At 39.2% G+C, this 17,498-nt stretch overlaps 1 protein-coding gene across 3 annotated transcripts in view; it reads right to left on the bottom strand.

Annotated features, from left to right (window-relative positions):
• Window positions 1-11,864, bottom strand: part of EDA2R (ectodysplasin A2 receptor) — an 88,358-nt gene extending 76,494 nt beyond the window's left edge. Inside the window, exons 1-2 of one of the 3 annotated variants that reach the window (XM_061409865.1) lie at window positions 11,642-11,864; window positions 6,490-6,547 (exon numbers count right to left, since the gene is read on the bottom strand). The gene's annotated coding sequence lies outside the window, so the exon portion shown is untranslated. The remainder of the gene's footprint in view (window positions 1-6,489; window positions 6,548-11,641) is intronic. The other 2 variants (XM_061409864.1, XM_061409863.1) reach the window with 2 other exon arrangements.
• Between the last annotated feature and the right edge of the window lie 5,634 nt (window positions 11,865-17,498).

The raw sequence follows: 17,498 nt of genomic DNA, 5'->3' as shown, positions 1-17,498 counted from the left end.
TGCTCAAAAAACATATTAAAATGGCCAATAAGGACAAAAAAAAAAAAAAAGATGCTTTAACATCATTAGCAATTAGAGGAATGTTGATCAAAATCACCATGAATACTATTTCATACCCACTAAAGTGGCCATAATAAAAAAAAGGGGGATGATTAAATGTTGGGAAGGATGTGGTAAATTGCAACTTCATATACTGCTGGTAAATGTAAGCTGGTGTACTCTCTTTGAAAAATGGTTTTGCAGTTCCTGAAAATATTAAACATAAAGTTACCATGTGATCCAGCAATTCCTATGTTTTGTTATATAACCAAAATAAATGAAAATACATATTCACACAAAAATCTGGACATGAATATTCTTAGCACCACTATTCATAATAGCCCAAATCGTAGAAACAACTCAAATATAAATCAACTGATAAGTGGATAAACAAAGTGTAGTCTGCTGCTAAGTCACTTCAGTCATGTCCGACTCTGTGTGACCCCATAGACGGCAGCCCATTAGGCTCCTCTGTCCCTGGGATTCTCCAGGCAAGAATACTGGAGTGGGTTGCCATTTCCTTCTCCAATGCATGAAAGTGAAAAGTGAAAGTGAAGTCGCTCAGTCGTGCTCGACTCTTAGCGGCCCCAAGGACTGCAGCCTACCAGGCTCCTCCGTCCATGGGATTTTTCAGGCAAGAGTACTGGCAATACAATTAAATATTATTTAGCTAGAAAAAGGAGTGAAATACTCAGTAAGGACTGCAACATGGATGGACCTTGTATAATGCTAAGTGAAAGAAGCCACACAAAAGGACAAATACATGATTCCATTTATATGAAATATCCAGAATAGACAATTCACAGAGGCAGAAAGTAGGCTAGTAGTTGCCAGGGGCTGAGGGAAGGAGAGAATGTGAAATAACTACTCAATGGGTACTGTCTGGAACTAGATAGTAGTGATGGTGTGTGATTTGGTTAATATGTTAAAAAAAAAAACAAAAAAAAAAAAAACGGTGAACTGTACACTTTACAAAAGTGAAATTTATGACCTGAGAATTATGGTTCATAAAAATCCTAGTTCTTCAGCGTTTCCTTTAATACCTTGAACTACCCTATATCATTCTATTAGACAATGCTTGTTATTCCCCAAATTAAAATTTAAAAAGGTATTATGAATATTCTTATATATGCCTCCAAATGATTTTTAATGCAAAGTTATCTATTAAGTGCTGTTTGGGTTATTGATTGGGTTTAACCAGAGGGGCTGACAAGTGGCAAGATGACTAGAGTATATCCTTATTTTGTCTGTCTTTGTCATGTGACTGTTCACCCTGTCTATCCTCTTGTCCTGATCCTGTCCCCTTTGAAAAAAATAATCTAGAAAAATAAGAATGCAAGTTGACAGGGAAAAGGATAAGCAATGAGAATGACATTAATAGTAATTCCCACATGAGCTCATGGTGCCCTGAAAAATTGACATTGCCAAGTTTCTGCTGATATTAGGTACTTAAACTACTGCCAGTGCAGCTGCCTTTGGCCACAGCTTGTGACTGCTGTTCTTCTCAACTTGCACATGCCTGTGGGATGAAGCGTGCTTTCTCTATCTAGGACGGGTGGGCAAAACAGGATGACAGGTCTAAATTAAGAACTCAGGACTTGATGGAAGATATTTGCCTTGCCTGGGCAGTGCCGGAGATGTGAGATTAAAGAGGATGAGGAAGACAGCAGGTGGTCCATGCCCTGCCCATTCCTCTCCTTGTGAGCCTACCCAGTCACCCACATGCAGGGGACTGGCAAAAATCAAAGTAGGTGCTCAGTGCGGGCTTGAGAATAGTAATTTCTTTGAAAATCAAGCTTCTAATCTGTGCAATGCCTTCATTATTTCCAGATGTTTGGCCTATAATCCAGATGTTTTATCACTTGGTGCTGGCTCTCAGCCTTCTCTTTCTTGGCATGGCTCAGGGCCACTTCTATCCCAGCTTTCTCTTGCCCATAATCTGCTTCCAAACTATCAAACTTCATATCTTCTTTCTGCCCACATATTTGTGAATTCTGCATTCCTCAGAATGGTGAGTGGTCCCAGGTCTAGCTGTGCTATCAAAAGTGTATTCCTCCCCATTGCTGGACTCAAGGTCCCCAATCATACCATGAGGATTTGGTCAAATCTTTGACTAGTGGTTCTCACCTAGTGCATCTTGGGAACTCCAAAAAACACATATATTTTGTTTGCATTTCTGAGATTCTGATGTACTTGGAATTTTTAAAAATTCAGGAGGTAATTCTCATGTACAGCCAACTTTGAAAGTCATCGTTTGTTTTTTCTGTTTTGGTTCCTCAACTCAACTTGTGGGATCTGAGTTCCCGAACCAGGGATCAAACCCAGGCCTCCAGCAGTGGAAGTTCAGAGTCCTAACCACTGGGTAGTTAAGGAATTCCCTGAAAATCATTTAAAACCCTTTTTGGCTCTTGTACATTTTTCCTGAATATTAGGTGCAGTCAGAAAAATGCAGTCTAAATGCAGTTACATTTAGAGGGAACTTGATGAGGGAGTAACTTGAGGCCTACTCATTTATTTTTCTGGAAAGAATAAGTAATAGTGTGACATGGGCTGAAGGTGGAATGATCCTTTAAAACATGTTAAATCATGTCACTTCCAACCTCAAAATGCATTGATGGCTCTCCCTACTCAATAAAACTAAAGTCCTCATAATGGCCAATGAGGCTTTAGGTGATCTTCCTATCTCCCCATCACCTCTTTGATCCCATAATCTACTCTTCTTCCTATTATTCTCTTAACTCAAACCATGCCAACCTCCTTGCTCTTCCTGAAACTAACCTGAAAATGCTCCCACCTTAAGGTCTTTGATACTCACTGTTCCCTTAGTCAGGCATGTGTTCCCCTAGATATGTACATCACTACTTTCCTCACCTTCTTCAGTTCTTTGATCTTATAATATCTTCTTAGGGAGGCTTTTCTAACCACCCTCTTAAAACTTCAACTTCACACCATATTCCCTATGTCTTTCTCCTGTTTCATTCTTCTCAATTGAACTTATGACCATCTGACACATTTTATATCTTACTTATTTACTTCTTTATTGCTTGTTTCTAACACAACTAAAATGTAAGCACCATGAGATCATGGTCATTGTGTTTAGTACTTCATCCCCAATGCCTAGAACATGCCTGGCATACAGTAGAGACTAAATAAATATTTGTTGAATGAGTGAATGGTAAACATTTACAAAAAAAAAAAAATGGTAACAATTTTCTGGCCTAGTGAAAGGTTTTACAATTGGAAAGGGTTTCATACCAGTTAGCTCAATAGTTTCTTCCAATAACTCTGAGAATAAGCCATGGATTGTTATCATCAATTAATGGATTTTTAAAACAGAGGCTTAAAGTGAAAAAAAAAAATACCTCAAATACACTGAAGAATCATACAAAAAAGATCTTCATGACCTAGATACCCATGATGGTGTGATCACTCACCTAGAGCCAGACATCCTGGAATGTGAAGTCAAGTGGGCCTTAGGAAACATCACTATGAACAAAGCTAGTAGAAGTGATGGAATTCCAGTTGAGCTATTTCAAATCCTAAAAGATGATGCTGTGACAGTTCTGCACTCAGTATGCCAGCAAATTTGGAAAACTCAGTGGTGGCCATAGGACTGGAAAAGGTCAGTTTGCATTCCAAACCCAAAGAAGGGAAATGCCAAAGAATGTTCAAACTACCACACAATTGTACTCATCTCACACCCTAGCAAAGTAATGCTTAAAATTCTCCAAGTCAGGCTTCTAGGGTATGTGAACTGTGAACTTCCAGATGTTCAAGCTGGATTTAGAAAAGGCAAAGGGAAACAGAGATAAAATTGCCAACAAATCATTGGCAATTGTTGACCCATCAAATTGTTGGATCATCGAAAAAGCAAGAGAGTTGCAAAAAAAAAATCTACTTCTGCTTTATTGACTACACCAAAGCCTTTGATTGTGTGGATCATAAACTGTTGAAAATTCCTAAAGAGATGGGAATACCAGACCACCTTACCTGCCTCCTGAGAAATCTGTATGCAGTTCAAGAAGCAACAGTTAGAAGTGGACATGGAACAACCAACAGACTGGTTCCAAATCAGGAAAGGAGTATGCCAAGGCTGTATATTGTCACCCTGCTTATTTAACTTATATGCATTATTTAACTTATTTACCTTATAATGAGAGTATACGATGTAAAATGCCGTGCTGGATGAAGTACAAGCTGGAATCAAGATTGCTGGGAGAAATATAAATAACCTCAGATATGTAGATGACACCACCCTTATGGCAGAAAGTGAAGAAGAACTAAAGAGCCTCTTGATGAAAGTGAAAGAGGAGAGTGAAAAAGTTGGTTTAGAACTTAACATTCAGAAAACTAAGATCATGGCATTCAGTCCCATCACTTCATGGAAAGTAGATTGGGAAACAATGGAAACAGTGACAGACTTTATTTTGGGGGGCTCAAAAATCACTGCAGATGGTGAGTGCAGCCATGAAATTAAAAGATGCTTGCTCCTTGGAAGAAAAGTTATGGCCAACCTAGACAGCATATTAAAAAGCAGATACATTACTTTGCCAACAAATCTGTCTAGTCAAAGCTATGGTTTTTCCAGTAGTCATGTATGGATGTGACTATAAAGAAAGCTGAACACTGAAGAATAGATGCTTTTGAACTGTGGTGTTGGAGAAGACTCTTGAGAGTCTCTCAGACTGCAAGGTCAAACTAGTTAATCCTAAAGGAAATCAATCCTGAATATTCATTGGAAGGACTGATGCTGAATCTGAAACTCCAGTACTTTGGCCACCTGATGGGAAGAAGTGACTCATTGGAAAAGACCCTGATGCTGGGTAAGATTGAAGGTAGGGGGAGAAGGGGATGAGAGAGGATGAGATGGTTGGGTGGCATCACTGACTCAATGGACATGAGTTTGAGCAAGCTCTGGGAGTTGGTGATGGACAGGAAAGCTTGGCCTGCTGCAGTCCTTGAGGTTGCAAAGTGTCAGACATGACTGAGCACCTGAACTGAACTGAAATTTATTTAACTAGCATTAAACAAAGCCAGGACTCACAGGTAATTTAAGACTTATGATTATGACATGCTTTCCAAGGCAGTATTGAACTCTAAATTAGGGAATGGAGGTCCTCCCAGGCTGTCACTTAAATTTACGATTTCCTCAGTAATCTTATAGGGACAAAAATATTTTCTGAACATTCATCTGTTCTTTAAAGAATGACTAGATAGGTTTTCTGCTCAAGCCCTAGGAGATAAGTGCCAGGACAAACATGGTAGCACTAGGAGCAGAAAGGAAGTGATGATGGGAGATACAGATCTTACAAGGAAAGTCCATAGGACTCTACAATTACATGGACATGAGAATCGAGGGAAAGACACAAGTCAGAGAAGATTCTAAAGGTTTCTGCCTGGGAAGCCAGGTTAATCTTGGGACCACAAAGAGTGCAAAAGGGGAGTTCCTTTTTAGTTAAAAGCAATGACAACAACAACATACTTAGTATTAAATTGTTTTAAGTTTGGAAAGTTGGAGTAAACAAAGGAACATGTCAGTGGTGGTGCCCAACAGGCAATTAAAATATGTAGAACATAGGTTAGGGCTAGAAATAAGTCAAATGCATAAAAATACCAGTTCAGTTCATGGATGCACATCAGAATTATCTGGGGTACTTTAAAACATAGGGCTTCCCTGTTGGCTCAGATGGTAAAGAGTCTGCCTGAAATGCAGGAAACCTAGGTTTGATCCCTGGGTCAGGAAGATTCCCTGGAGAAGGGAATGGCTATCCACTCTAGTCTTCTTACCTGGAGAATTCCACGGACAGAGGAGCCTGGCAGACAACAGTCCATGGGTCACAAAGAGTTGGACACAACTGAGCAACTAACACTTTCACTTTTAAAACATACTTAAACCTTAGATGAATTAAAAAAAAAAAAAAAAACTTTTGGAAGGTTAAGCAGCATTGGCCTAAGTAAATCACAACAGAGGCTTGATGAGCTAAGAACAATGTTAAGAATGAAACACTAATGGACATCCATATTTGAAGCTGGAAGAAGAAGAATAGCCAGCAGCAACCAAGAAGGGAAATCCAGGGAAGAAAGAATAGAACCTGGATGGGATAGTACAGGACAAAGTTTTAAGAAGTAAAAGATAAGCAATAGTGTCAGCTGTTGGTACAGGTAGGTGAAGGAGCATCAGGACTGGAAATGCATTATTTTGTTGGTATGTGACAAAAGTAGATTGTCTTTTAATATTCAAATATATCACAATATGTGCATGGAATAGAAATAATTCAGAGACCACAGGTGGTTGTTACAGTTTTTATCAAGCTTCTCTTTTCATTTACAAAGTGGTTGAAATATTTCAACTGTTAGTGATAGCAATGTTTGGTCCAATACTGTTGATTAGTATATCAACAGAGGAGAATAAAGAGAGCTAGCAAAGTTAAAGATGTCACAACTATTTACCTTGTTTTTTATTCCAGTGTACAGAGCAACAGATAATGACTCAGCAAGAATAAAGATGCTGGGGTAGAAAAATAAAATAAAATTTTATTAAAAACAATTGTCACTGTACAGATAGAATTAATATCCAATGGGGCAATTCTAATTCATCCAAAAGCAAATGTTAACCATGTGAGTTAAAATCTTTCTCCTTCAAAACATGTGAAAACACACAATAAAAAAAAGCACAAATCTAAAAAAGACAAACATAACTTAAAAGACTGTAAATTGAGGGGGGGCATGCTAAAATGTATATAAATATGTGGTTAGTGTCTGGAAACTGCTGAAAAAATTGTTAAAGGGAGTGGGGAAGAGAAAAGTGTAGCTAAGAATATGGTGATATAATTAAGACCAGCCATCTTTGGGCTGATTATGAAAACATATCCAGTTCAGTTCAGTTCAGTCGCTCAGTCATGTCTGACTCTTTGTGACCCCATGAACAGCAGCACGCCAGGCCTCCCTGTCCATCACCAACTCCCGGAGTTTACCCAAACTCACGTCTGTTGAGTCGGTGATGCCATCCAACCATCTCATCCTCTGTCATCCCCTACTCCTCTTGCCCTCAATCTTTCCCAGCATATTAGGAAAACAATGATTGCTAAAATAGTTTTCCCAAGTATGAGCAAGGGTACAAAAACTACTCTGGATGATGTTCAAGGGATAAATGAAATAATGTGTGTGAAAGTGCTCTGGAAACTCCAAATTGTGCTACACATATGAGGGGTTGCTATGAGTGTTGTTTCTATTCCACCCAGAGTTTGGGAGCAAAGGACATTGAAGAGAGGCCACAGGTCAGACAAACAACCAATACCCCAAATCACTGCTTTTGTTCCCCAGTGTCCCTAGCCAAAGTGAGTCACATTCATGTACTGACCAACACAAGATACCATGAAATTCTGGTATCATTAAAAGCTACCTACATCACCAGCAGTAGGCTTCTCAGGTGGTTCTAGTGATAAAACAAACAAACAAAAAACCCCACCTGCCAATTCAGGAGACTTAAGAGACATAGGTTTGATCCCTGAGTCAGGAAGATCCCCTGGAGGAGGGCATGGCAACCCACTCCAGTATTCTTACCTGGAGAATCCCCATGGACAGAGAAGCCTAGCAGGCTACAGTTCATAGGGTCGCAAAGAATCAGACACAACTGAATTGACTGAGCATGCACATGCATGGGTGCACACACACACCACCAGTAGTACTAGGTGACTTCCCAAGGATGATATACTCTTGACTGAGTTCTCCCAGCTGAAAACTGGATTTGTAATATGATTTTTTTACAGGGTTAGGAACTCGATAAAACTCATTCAAGTGCTCTCATTTCTGATTTTTATTAATGTTCTTTGGTCTTGCCCCATATTCTCTCCACCCTGTCCAATTTACCAGACTATCTGGAATAGCTTTATCTCTCTGAGGATGTCAATAAGAACAGTGCTTTTTCTCACAAAGCAATCTAAATTCTATCATATGCACTATCTCTTCCTCACAGGCCAGAAATATCCTAAGGAAACAGACATACAAACTGATAAGCATTTGCAAGCACAGCTCAGGGCTACTTATCCTCACAATATGAATGGGAGAATCAGTCCATAGAGTGAAGCCTGTCTGTACAGGATGAGATATTGATGCCAAAATATTGCTTGACTTTTATTTTTTAGGCTGCCTAAGGAAAAGATAGGTGGCGGGATAGTGGGGGAAAGGTGAAACTGATATAACAAGAAGTTCATGATCTCATATGTAAATGTACATCCTATAAAACAATGTTCAGTATCGTACAATCTTAGAATTAGACAGAAATTCAAAAGTCATCTTATTCCCAAAGGTCTGTTGCTCAATAAAGAAATGCCATCCATATCTACTTGAACTCCTTTAGTAATAGGCAGGCACCTCAGTTCATTATGTTTTTTTTTTTTTCCCCTCATCTTTGGTAACTGGCTAAAACTTCAAACCATCAAATAATTGAAAACATTGTCATGGAATCTCAAAAGGATTCTTTAAGACAACCTAACCTCATTTCCTTGATGATCCAGATGGGGAGACTGAGGCTCCTCTAGAAAGTATAGAATTTCTCTTCATTTACATAGCCAGTCAGTGGCAGAGCCAGGACTAGAATTCGAAGCCTCCAAATTTAGGACCTAGTATCAAAAGTAAAACAAAACAAAACTGACCTTGGAGTAAGAAAAATCTGGTTTCCAGTTTTTGCTCACTTACTAACTCGATGATTTCTAGCAAGTTTCATTTTCTTTGGGCCTATTTGGCCACCTGTACAATTAAGACCAGAAGACCTGGACCTTCCCTAGGGTTAAGTAGTCAGTGGGATTATGTATTTGAAAGTACATGGCACATAGTGGGAATTTAAGAAATAATAAATTACAAAGGAACTTGTCACATTCATCCATCATGTTCCTTTTAGTGTTTCCCATCACTTTGAATGTACCACCACCACTCCAACTTACATAGCTTAAAATCTCAGAGTCTTATTTGACATAACAGCATGCTATAAGAGTAAAGATGGAAGAATTTTTGACCCGGGAATGAAAGATGAATGAGAATCTGGTCTTTGGTTTTCAGATCTTTGAGGAACTATCCTGAAGAGACTGAGTAGACTTCTCTGAGTGGCCCCAGAGAGAATGACTAGAACCTCTGGAAGCCACAGGAATACTGAGTTTAGCTTAACAAAAGGAAGAACTTTGGCAGAGTCAGGGCTTTCTATGACGGGAATGGACTCTCTCAGAGATTATTAAGTACATTCCCTCTGAAAGTATTCAGGCAGAAACTAGCAAAGATTTTATAAGGTGTAGTTAATTGGAGTGAAAGAAAATTATGATTCATAAAAACCTACTATGCATCAGATATCATGCTAGACATTTTACAAGGATTACTTCTTTTAATCCTTTCAACAAACTTATGATATGGATACTATTCTCCCTCTAAACAGTTTTGGAGAAATTCGTATTTCTCAGTGGGCTAGCTACCTGCATAATAAGTGAGTAGTAGGAACAACGCTTTGCTGTATCAAACTGGTTGGCATTAAATGCAGTAGTACTTCATTTCTTGTGTACAAAAATCACACTCCCAGGACCTATTTCTAAATGTCCTTTGAGTACTGTTTTGGTCCTGGTTGGAAATAAGGAATAATTGATATGCTTAGGATCACAAACAGCAAAAGTAGCAGACTCAGAACTTTAATAAGCTGTGTCTAACTCAGAAATTGGATACCCTTTCTATTTGTACCATCCACAAAAATGGATGGAATTAGTGGAATACACAACATTTTAAAGTCTAAACCAACCCCAAAAGATATTGAATCTCTCATTCTTCTTTTTTCAATCTCATGTAATTTGTTAACTTCCAAATTCTGCAGATTTATCTTCTGTGATATCTTGTTAAATTCATTGCCTCATTTCCATTCCCATAGTCACCACCTCCAGGGTCTCATTCCCTCTCTGCATCTGGTTTATCTACCTCTCATGTTTTCCTATTCCAATTAAGGTAACTCATGTTTACCAGATTATTCTTTCTGAGACACAGATTTGTCTTCTTCCTTTAGCTCAGAAACTTTCAATGATTTTCCAAAGTCTGATGAATTAAAGAGAAAATCTAGCATTCAAAAGTCTTCCATGGTTTGTCATCAATCTACCATGGCAACTTTAACTTCCATTTTCCACCTAATTGTAATCTAAAATCCAGTTCAGCTGGTGTTCTTTTCACAAGCCCAGAGCTTCCCTTACTCCAAACAGTTGTTCTTGTTTTTTTCTCTGCTTGGACTGCCATCTCTCCTGTTTCCACCTGTTGAAATCCTATCTGTGTTTCATGGCTCATCATAAATAATAATAATAGTTAACATTTATAAAGTGCTTATTTTGGTCCAGCCACTGTGCTAAGTGTGTGCAATTATTTCACACAGATTATCTAATTTAATTCTCACAGAAACTTAATAAAGTAAGCTCTATTATTATCTATGGCTTTAGCCTAGATTAAAACAGAATTCAGAGAGGGTGTAGTAATTATGCTTGATCAATGTCACACAGTTAATAAATGGTAGGGATGGGATTTGAGTTCAAGTAGTCTGGCTTTGCAGCTCTGAAAGGTGCTAAAATGTCAAAAAAAAAAAAAAATTCAAAAACCCTTTCTGATTTTCTCTGGCTTAATTAGATGTGATCCTTATCTGACAACATCAAAACATTTTGACAAGATCTTTAAAGCTTATCTTATTTAATTGCTAATATACCCATGACGAGGTGCTAGTGGGCACAGACTATGTCTTTAGGCATATGTCTGTCTCATATAGTGTGGCACAGAGTAGGTGCTCAATGAGTCTGTTATGTTGAATTGGAGGTATGCTGGGGTGAAGGAAGGGACTGCAGAATTGTGTAGGGGAAGATACCCCATACTCTCCTGCCTTAGCCACCCTGCATGGTGTGATACTGGTCAAAGCTGCCAACATCTGTCTAAATAATATCTTGCAGTCTCTGCTTCCCCAGCCTAGTTTCCTGGCGGGTCTTTTCTTGTCCCCCAGTTCTCACAGCTGTCTTAGCCTTGGCCAATGTTTGAGATAAGGCAGGATCAAAATATCACTGCCCTGGGTTCAGTTTCCAGGAATGAAGGATCAAGTGAAACCCAGCCCGGTGGGTGAGGGTGAAAACTGAAAGCCCCCAAATAGAACCTACAAGCTCTTTACACAAGCCCCGACTTGCCCAGGGGCCACGTGGGTAGGCCAGCAGCTCAACTTTCTTAGGGATACTTTACAAATATGATCCGTCTCCTCCCTCCCTTCCCTAAGCTCCTAGACTCCTTCTCTTCCTTATCTCCCAACTGCAGATAGGGGTGTTGGACGGTCCAGGCATGTTTCCAAAGGACATAGGGGTACAGAAAAAGCCTACCCAGGGGAACTGGCTCACCAAGGTCATCAGGGTATTAGTGCAGGTCCCTGGCATCTTATACAGCACTTTCTGGATACAGATGGGTGGGTAGACAGACAGCCACAGGACACCTTCCCAGCCATTCTGACTTTGTAGCACCTTAGCAGGATCAACCTAACATGATCCTGAACTCCAATATCTATGCTCCACAAATCTCAACCACCTTGCCACACCAGAGAGTGTTCCACACTTACCCTGTAAATGAATGGATGGATGGATCTTGCTCCAGCAACAGAATTCTTGGACAAATGTACCACAGCGTGGGCCAGATATCCCACCAAGCCCCCACTTCTCAGCCCCCAGCCTCCATACCACACACTCAGTAGATGAAATCCATTACAGTCAAAGCTCTGCTCTGACTCATTTCACATGTGCAGCAATAACAGCCAGAACCTATTCTCTTTCCTTTCATACTACTGCCTACTTCCCCACCCCCATGAAGCAGCTATTGGATCACTGCAGTGTCTAGGCGTGGCTACACAAAGAAGTTTCACCCCTGACAGGGAGAGTAGGGGAGGAGTTGGGGAAGGGTGGGTGAATAGTGAAAAAGCCCCACCTTTGGCAGGAACTGGAAACTCCAGGTACTAAAGCAGGGAGAAAGGGAATAGAAGCAGGAGAGGTTGTGGAACTGGTTAAGATCTGTGGCTTCTCGGGAGGACTTGAGTCTTTGTGGCAGAGTGTCACTTCTGTACATAAGCCTCACTCATTCAAGTCGTTCCTTTGTCCACTGCATTATGCTTATTTCCTTACTGTCACTGGATTGTAATCTGTAATAATTTAGTTGATAAATTTGCTTGGTTGTTTAATGTCTGTCCTTTCCCTTCCACTAATCAGTAAACATTATGAGCTAACACTCAATAACAACACTTATGCAACACTTGATATCTTCCAGGCACTCTTCTTAATGTTTTACATATATTAACTAATTTAATCCTCATAACTACTCTAGTTTGATTCACAATTTAGAGATAAGAAAACTGAGGCATAGTCTGATTGCCCAATGTCAAATAACTAATATGTGACAGAGCTGGGAAGGAGACTGGTATATAGAAGAAGGAATAAATAAATTAACTAGAGAACCAGGGGTAAAGGACAGAATGGAAGAGGTCAGAAAGACTTTGAATATGTTTAATTTGAGTAGCCACAGAGCCCCACAGGATGAAGAAATGTGAGCTGGCTGCAAGAGGACCCTTTAGCCTGGGGGCACTCTCCCATGGACACATTCTTGCTATCTTTTTTTTTTTTTTTTTTTAAACACAAGTCCTTTCCAGCTAAGACGGAAACATTCTTCAAGGTCAAACTTAGGAGACTTTCAACAACCCTAGCCTCAAGAGCTCAAGATCTTCCCTTCACCCCTTCCCTATAAACCATGCCTCATTTTTTTGTACTTTGTTTTTTTATTTTTTTTAAATTATTGGAGTATAGTTGATTTACAATGTTGTGTTAGTTTCTGCTGTACAGCAAAGTGAATCTGTTATACATATACATATATCCACTCTTTTTTAGTCTTTTCCTGTGTAGGCCATTACAGAGTACTGAATAGCATTCCCTGTGGAACTCTAATAAGTAGGTCCTTATTAGTTATCTATTTTATATATAATAGTGTATATATGTCAATCTCAATCACCCAATTTATCCCTTCCCCTTCTTACACTCTGATAGCCATAAATTTGTTTTCTACATATGTAATTTTATTTCTGTTTTGTAGATAAATTAGTTTGTTCCCATTTTTAGATTCTACATATAAGTAATATCATATGATATTTGTCTTTCTCTCTCTCTTAGACTTCACTCAGTAGAACCAAGACTCATTTTAAAACTACTGCCTCACTAGTATCATTATTATTCACCTTCCCTCTTGTGCCCAACCTTTCTACTCACAAAACATACCCTTCTTCCCACTGCAAAGTAAAATCTTTTACCACATTGCCTCATCAAATAATAGCCTCATCTCTCTTTCTTTCTCAGCCAAATTTCTGGCTAAAGTAGTCTTCATTCACTGTTTCCATGTCTTCACTTTCCATTAGCTTTCCAATTTATTGTAACCTGGCTTCTAGCCCAATGCTCTTTCCCTGAGGTCACAAATGACCTTTATACTTCCACATTTTAGAGAACATTTTCACTCATTTTCTTATTTATTTATTTTTTTTTCAGTATCAGCCACCCTTTATTTTGGGAAACATTATTTCTTGTGTTGGAAAACATGGTCATCTCCTGGTTTTCCTCTATTTCTCTAACCCTTCTCAGATTATGTCACTGGATATTCTCCAGTGATATAATATTGGCAATGCTGGGACTCTCAAAACACTTTATACATACAATCTCATTTATCCCACAGAACAACTCTTTGAAGTATTATTTTCCTTATTTTATATATGTGGAAACTCAAGATCAGACAAGTTAACTGAATAGCCCAAAGGCACACAGCAAGTACAAGCTTAATCCAGAATTATAACCAGAACCTGACTCTAAGCATGCTACATTGTGCTGTCTTGCTCCAATGAATAAGGACAGGGCACAATAGAATGTCTTTGGAGTCTAAATTGGGATCCCAGAACGGCCACTTAAAATTAAAAAAAAAAAAAATTGCATATTGTGTCATTTTAGGCAAGTACTTTAATCTCTCATAAATTCTGTTTCCCTATCTATAAAATATGGAAAGAAACAAGGTCAGAAGATTTGAGAATATTTATAGACTTTCTAATCCAGTTCCAGACACAGGAACTCAATAACTGAGACCTGTTAGAATGAGAGTGATAACTACTATGTCTATAATTATTAATCTTTTCCCTCTACTTTTCTACCTTTTATTATTATTTTAACCTTATTAGTCTACTTTCTTGTCACTAGTTTCTAATTTTATTTGTTTTTTCCTGATTCAATCCTCCTCTAAGAGAATGTAATTTCGACTGAGGCAATTAGTCAAATCCCTGTGTTTTCCCTACACACTACCTTCTTAGGCCTAGGACTGGAAGTTCAGCACACAGTGACGAGAAGGCTGTATAACTCTGACTATTCTACAAATGTATTTGCTAATAATATTACTTTTAAAACAACAGGTAGCATAGTCCTCTAGAATTCTTTACACATGTATTTCCTGTAATTATTATTACTATGGGAAGGTGCCATTATTATTACTATGCCAATTTACTAATTGTAACCTGGAAAAGGAAATGGCAATTCACTCCAGTATCCTTGCCTGGAAAATCCCATGGACAGAGGAGCCTGGCGGGCTATAGTCCATGAGGTCACAAAAGATTCGGATACAACTTGGCAAATAAACAACAACAACACTAATTGGAAACGCCAGAAATGCCATCTCTTGCATGTGTACTATATGCAGGAACTGAGATAGGCAATTTATATGTTATCTGAATAACCCTTCTAGAGCACATCCAAGATCTGGGGATTATTAGCTCTATCTTAAAGATGAAAAAAAATTAAATGGAATATATAAAACATTAAGTGACATCCAAATGAGCACAGAATTGCTAAGCAGAAGTATTGAGATTTGAACCATTTTTACTATACCATGCTACTTCTTACCTACCAACAGCCTTGTGGGGATAGAAAACTGTCACTAGGAATGGAAACAAACAAAAAAAAGATTTAGATACTTCATTCTAAAGCTCTACTTATAGGATGAGGTCCATAGTAACTTGAAGCAGCATTTCTGCAAAATATTACAGTTGTTTATCTCAGTTCAGTTTCAAAATGAATCCACAGCATGATATGCTTGGCACATAAACAAACACATAAGTTGACAATAAATAAATGCATAAATAGGGGAAAGAATAAAGCTATTGTGACCACACTAAGGAATACACAATCATAAATGATTAATAATCGTATAAGGGACTTATCTTCTGCTTCTGATAGGTCCATATCATTTCTGTCTTTTATCGAGCCCATCTTTGTATGAAATGTTCCCTTGGTATCTCTAATTTTCTTGAAGAGATCTCTAGTCTTTCCCATTCTGTTGTTTTCCTCTCTTTCTTTGCATGGAACAACAGACTGGTTCCAAATAGGAAAAGGAATATGTCAAGGCTGTATATTGTCACCCTGCTTATTTAAATTATATGCAGAGTACATCATGAGAAACGCTGGGTTGGAAGAAGCACAAGCTGGAATCAAGATTGCCGGGAGAAATATCAATAACCTCAGATATGCAGATGACACCATCCTTATGGCAGAAAGTGAAGAGGAACTAAAAAGCCTCTTGATGAAAATGAAAGAGGAGAGTGAAAAAGTTGGCTTAAAGCTCAACATTCAGAAAACTAAGATCATGGCATTTGGTCCCATCACTACAAGGAAATATATGGGGAAACAGTGGAAACAGTGTCAGACTTTATTTTGGGGGGCTCTAAAATCACTGCAGATGGTGATTGCAGCCATGAAATTAAAAGACGCTTACTCCTTGGAAGGAAAGTTATGACCAACCTAGATAGCAGATTCAAAAGCAGAGACATTACTTTGCCAACAAAGGTCCATCTAGTCAAGGCTATGGTTTTTCCAGTGGTCATGTATGGATGTCAGAGTTGGACTGTGAAGAAGGCTGAGTGCCGAAGAATTGATGCTTTTGAACTGTGGTGTTGGAGAAGACTCTTGGGAGTCCCTTGGACTGCACGGAGATCCAACCAGTCCATTCTAAAAGAGATCAGTCCTGGGTGTTCTTTGGCAGAACTGATGCTAAAGCTGAAACTCCAATACTTTGGCCACCTCATGCGAAGAGTTGACTCGGTGGAAAAGACCCTGATGCTGGGAGGGACTGGGGCAGGAGAAGGGGACGACAGAGGATGAGATGGCTGGATGGCATCACTGACTCGATGGGCATAACTGTGAGTGAACTCCGGGAGTTGGTGATGGACAGGGAGCCCTAGCGTGCTGCAATTCATGGGGTCACAAAGAGTCAGACAGGACTGAGCGACTGAACTGAACTGAAGGGATTTATCTAGTATCCAGAGAGCAGGTTCTAAAATTCTTATTTTTAGCATTGGTGAGACATCCAGATATGCAGGCATTGCCACACCCCACACCCCACTATGTTTGGTTTGAGAAGCCTCAAGCCTTGATCACTTTCTGCCCATATCTGAAGGGAAAGGCTCTCACAGGGTAGAAGGTTTAGATGAGGTTTGTTTCTTTTTTTATTAATTTATTTATTTTAATTGGAGGTTAATTACTTTACAATATTGTATTGGTTTTGCCATACATCAACATGACTCCACCACAGGTATACCCATGTTCCCCATCCCGAACCCCCCTCCCTCCTCCCTTCCCATACTATCCCTCTGGGTCGTCCCAGTGCACCAGTCCCAAGCAACCACTATCATGCATCGAACTTGGACTGGCGATTCATTTCATGTATGATATTATACATGTTTCAATGCCATTCTCCCAAATCATCCCACCCTCTCCCTCTCCCACAGAGTCCAAAAGACTGTTCTATACATCTGTGTCTCTTTTGCTGTCTTGCATACAGGGTTATCATTACCATCTTTCTAAAATTCTATATATATGCATTAGTATACTGTATTGGTGTTTTCCTTTCTGGCTTACTTCACTCTGTATAATAGGCTCCAGTTTCATCCACCTCATTAGAACTGATTCAAATGTATTCTTTTTAATGGCTGAGTAATACTCCATTGTGTATATGTACCACAGCTTTCTTATTCATTCATCTGCTGATGGACGTCTAGGTTGCTTCCATGTCCTAGCTATCGTAAACAGTGCTGCAATGAACATTGGGGTACACGTGTCTCTTTCAATTCTGGTTTCCTCAGTGTGTATGCCCAGCAGTGGGATTGCTGGGTCATAAGGCAGTTCTATTTCCAGTTTTTTTAGGAATCTCCACACTGTTCTCCATAGTGGCTGTACTAGTTTGCATTCCCAACAACAGTGTAAGAGGGTTCCCTTTTCTCCACACCCTCTCCAGCATTTATTGCTTGTAGACTTTTGGATTACAGCCGTTCTGATTGGCGTGAAATGGTACCTGGTTGTGGTTTTGATTTTCATTTCTCTAAGAATGAGTGATGTTGAGCATCTTCTCATGTG

Source organism: Bos javanicus, chromosome X (assembly GCF_032452875.1).
Source record: "Bos javanicus breed banteng chromosome X, ARS-OSU_banteng_1.0, whole genome shotgun sequence".
Classification (NCBI taxonomy): Eukaryota; Metazoa; Chordata; class Mammalia; order Artiodactyla; family Bovidae; genus Bos; species Bos javanicus.
The sequence above is the reverse complement of the archived record's forward strand: the minus strand, read 5'-3'. Positions and strand labels throughout refer to the sequence as shown.